This window comes from Leuciscus leuciscus (genome assembly GCF_965113295.1).
Source record: "Leuciscus leuciscus genome assembly, chromosome: 18".
Taxonomy (NCBI): Eukaryota; Metazoa; Chordata; class Actinopteri; order Cypriniformes; family Leuciscidae; genus Leuciscus; species Leuciscus leuciscus.
This window is the reverse complement of record NC_138742.1, coordinates 31,988,791-31,993,790: the sequence shown is the minus strand read 5'-3', so window position 1 is coordinate 31,993,790 and position 5,000 is coordinate 31,988,791. Positions and strand designations below refer to the sequence as shown.

Here is a 5,000-nt window from a genome sequence, read left to right as displayed (position 1 = left end):
TCTATCTATCTATCTATCTATCTATCTATCTATCTATCTATCTATCTATCTTCAAACCTTATCTATCTATCTATCTATCTATCTATCTATCTATCTATCTATCTATCTATCTATCTATCAATCTATCTATCTATCTATCTATCTATCTATCTATCTATCTATCTATCTATCTATCTATCTATCTATCTATCTATCTATCTATCTTCAAACCTTATCTATCTATCTATCTATCTATCTTCAAACAATTTTTATCTATCTATCTATCTATCTATCTATCTATCTATCTATCTATCTATCTATCTACAAACAGTTTTTATCTATCTATCTATCTATCTATCTATCTTCAAACCTTATCTATCTATCTATCTATCTATCTATCTATCTATCTATCTATCTATCTATCTATCTATCTATCTATCTATCTATCTATCTATCTTCAAACCTTATCTATCTATCTATCTATCTATCTATCTATCTATCTATCTATCTATCTATCTATCTATCTATCTATCTATCTATCTATCTATCTATCTATCTATCTATCTTCAAACCTTATCTATCTATCTATCTATCTATCTATCTTCAAACAATTTTTATCTATCTATCTATCTATCTATCTATCTATCTATCTATCTATCTATCTATCTATCTATCTATCTATCTATCTATCTATCTATCTATCTATCTATCTATCTTCAAACCTTATCTATCTATCTATCTATCTATCTATCTATCTATCTATCTATCTATCTATCTATCTATCTATCTATCTATCTTCAAACAATTTTTATCTATCTATCTATCTATCTATCTATCTATCTATCTATCTATCTATCTATCTACAAACAGTTTTTATCTATCTATCTATCTATCTATCTATCTATCTATCTATCTATCTATCTATCTTCAAACCTTATCTATCTATCTATCTATCTATCTATCTATCTATCTATCTATCTATCTATCTATCTATCTATCTATCTATCTATCTATCTATCTATCTATCTATCTATCTATCTATCTATCTATCTATCTTCAAACCTTTTCTATCTATCTATCTATCTATTTATCTATCTATCTATCTATCTATCTATCTATCTATCTATCTATCTATCTATCTATCTATCTATCTATCTATCTTACAACTTTTTCTATCTGTCTATCTATCTATCTATCTATCTATCTATCTATCTATCTATCTATCTATCTATCTATCTATCTATCTATCTATCTATCTATCTATCTATCTTCAAACAGTTTTTATCTATCTATCTATCTATCTATCTATCTATCTATCTATCTATCTATCTATCTATCTATCTATCTATCTATCTATCTATCTATCTATCTATCTATCTATCTTCAAACCTTATCTATCTATCTATCTATCTATCTATCTATCTTCAAACAATTTTTATCTATCTATCTATCTATCTATCTATCTATCTATCTATCTATCTATCTATCTATCTATCTATCTATCTATCTATCTATCTATCTATCTATCTATCTATCTTCAAACCTTATCTATCTATCTATCTATCTATCTATCTATCTATCTATCTATCTATCTATCTATCTATCTATCTATCTATCTATCTATCTATCTATCTATCTATCTATCTTCAAACAGTTTTTATCTATCTATCTATCTATCTATCTATCTATCTATCTATCTATCTATCTATCTATCTATCTATCTATCTATCTATCATCTATCTATCTATCTATCTATCTATCTATCTATCTATCTATCTATCTATCTATCAATCAATCAATCTATCTATCTATCTATATATCTATCTATCTATCTATCTATCTATCTATCTATCTATCTATCTATCTTCAAACCTTATCTATCTATCTATCTATCTATCTATCTTCAAACAATTTTTATCTATCTATCTATCTATCTATCTATCTATCTATCTATCTATCTATCTATCTATCTATCTATCTATCTATCTATCTATCTATCTATCTATCTATCTATCTACAAACAGTTTTTATCTATCTATCTATCTATCTATCTATCTATCTATCTATCTATCTATCTATCTATCTATCTATCTATCTATCTATCTATCTATCTTCAAACCTTATCTATCTATCTATCTATCTATCTATCTATCTATCTATCTATCTATCTATCTATCTATCTATCTATCTATCTATCTATCTATCTTCAAACCTTATCTATCTATCTATCTATCTATCTATCTATCTATCTATCTATCTATCTATCTATCTGTCTGTCTATCTATCTATCTATCTATCTATCTATCTATCTATCTATCTATCTATCTATCTATCTATCTATCTATCTATCTATCTATCTTCAAACAATTTTTATCTATCTATCTATCTATCTATCTATCTATCTATCTATCTATCTATCTATCTATCTATCTATCTATCTATCTATCTATCTATCTATCTATCTATCTATCTATCTACAAACAGTTTTTATCTATCTATCTATCTATCTATCTATCTATCTATCTATCTATCTATCTATCTATCTATCTATCTATCTATCTATCTATCTATCTATCTATCTATCTATCTATCTTCAAACCTTATCTATCTATCTATCTATCTATCTATCTATCTATCTATCTATCTATCTATCTATCTATCTATCTATCTATCTATCTATCTATCTATCTATCTATCTATCTATCTATCTTCAAACCTTATCTATCTATCTATCTATCTATCTATCTTCAAACAATTTTTATCTATCTATCTATCTATCTATCTATCTATCTATCTATCTATCTATCTATCTATCTATCTATCTATCTATCTATCTATCTATCTATCTATCTTCAAACCTTATCTATCTATCTATCTATCTATCTATCTATCTATCTATCTATCTATCTATCTATCTATCTATCTATCTATCTATCAATCTATCTATCTATCTATCTATCTATCTATCTATCTATCTATCTATCTATCTATCTATCTATCTATCTATCTATCTTCAAACCTTATCTATCTATCTATCTATCTATCTTCAAACAATTTTTATCTATCTATCTATCTATCTATCTATCTATCTATCTACAAACAGTTTTTATCTATCTATCTATCTATCTATCTATCTTCAAACCTTATCTATCTATCTATCTATCTATCTATCTATCTATCTATCTATCTATCTATCTATCTATCTATCTATCTTCAAACCTTATCTATCTATCTATCTATCTATCTATCTATCTATCTATCTATCTATCTATCTATCTATCTATCTATCTATCTATCTATCTATCTATCTATCTATCTATCTATCTTCAAACCTTATCTATCTATCTATCTATCTATCTATCTTCAAACAATTTTTATCTATCTATCTATCTATCTATCTATCTATCTATCTATCTATCTATCTATCTATCTATCTATCTATCTATCTATCTATCTATCTATCTATCTATCTATCTTCAAACCTTATCTATCTATCTATCTATCTATCTATCTATCTATCTATCTATCTATCTATCTATCTATCTATCTATCTATCTATCTATCTTCAAACAATTTTTATCTATCTATCTATCTATCTATCTATCTATCTATCTATCTATCTATCTATCTATCTATCTATCTATCTACAAACAGTTTTTATCTATCTATCTATCTATCTATCTATCTATCTATCTATCTATCTATCTATCTATCTATCTTCAAACCTTATCTATCTATCTATCTATCTATCTATCTATCTATCTGTCTATCTATCTATCTATCTATCTATCTATCTATCTATCTATCTATCTATCTATCTATCTATCTATCTATCTATCTATCTATCTATCTATCTATCTATCTTCAAACCTTTTCTATCTATCTATCTATCTATTTATCTATCTATCTATCTATCTATCTATCTATCTATCTATCTATCTATCTATCTATCTATCTATCTTACAACTTTTTCTATCTGTCTATCTATCTATCTATCTATCTATCTATCTATCTATCTATCTATCTATCTATCTATCTATCTATCTATCTATCTATCTATCTTCAAACAGTTTTTATCTATCTATCTATCTATCTATCTATCTATCTATCTATCTATCTATCTATCTATCTATCTATCTATCTATCTATCTATCTATCTATCTATCTATCTATCTATCTTCAAACCTTATCTATCTATCTATCTATCTATCTATCTATCTTCAAACAATTTTTATCTATCTATCTATCTATCTATCTATCTATCTATCTATCTATCTATCTATCTATCTATCTATCTATCTATCTATCTATCTATCTATCTATCTATCTATCTATCTATCTTCAAACCTTATCTATCTATCTATCTATCTATCTATCTATCTATCTATCTATCTATCTATCTATCTATCTATCTTCAAACAGTTTTTATCTATCTATCTATCTATCTATCTATCTATCTATCTATCTATCTATCTATCTATCTATCTATCATCTATCTATCTATCTATCTATCTATCTATCTATCTATCTATCTATCTATCTATCTATCTATCTATCTATCTATCAATCAATCAATCTATCTATCTATCTATATATCTATCTATCTATCTATCTATCTATCTATCTATCTATCTATCTTCAAACCTTATCTATCTATCTATCTATCTATCTATCTTCAAACAATTTTTATCTATCTATCTATCTATCTATCTATCTATCTATCTATCTATCTATCTATCTATCTATCTATCTATCTATCTATCTATCTATCTATCTATCTATCTATCTATCTACAAACAGTTTTTATCTATCTATCTATCTATCTATCTATCTATCTATCTATCTATCTATCTATCTATCTATCTATCTATCTATCTATCTATCTATCTTCAAACCTTATCTATCTATCTATCTATCTATCTATCTATCTATCTATCTATCTATCTATCTATCTATCTATCTATCTATCTATCTATCTATCTATCTATCTATCTATCTTCAAACCTTATCTATCTATCTAT

The 5,000-nt window shown here is 25.1% G+C and overlaps 1 long non-coding RNA gene across 1 annotated transcript in view; it reads left to right on the top strand.

Annotated features, from left to right (window-relative positions):
- The window catches only part of LOC309481232, a 53,635-nt gene that overhangs the window by 14,827 nt on the left and 33,808 nt on the right, over window positions 1-5,000 (top strand). The window lies entirely within an intron of this gene.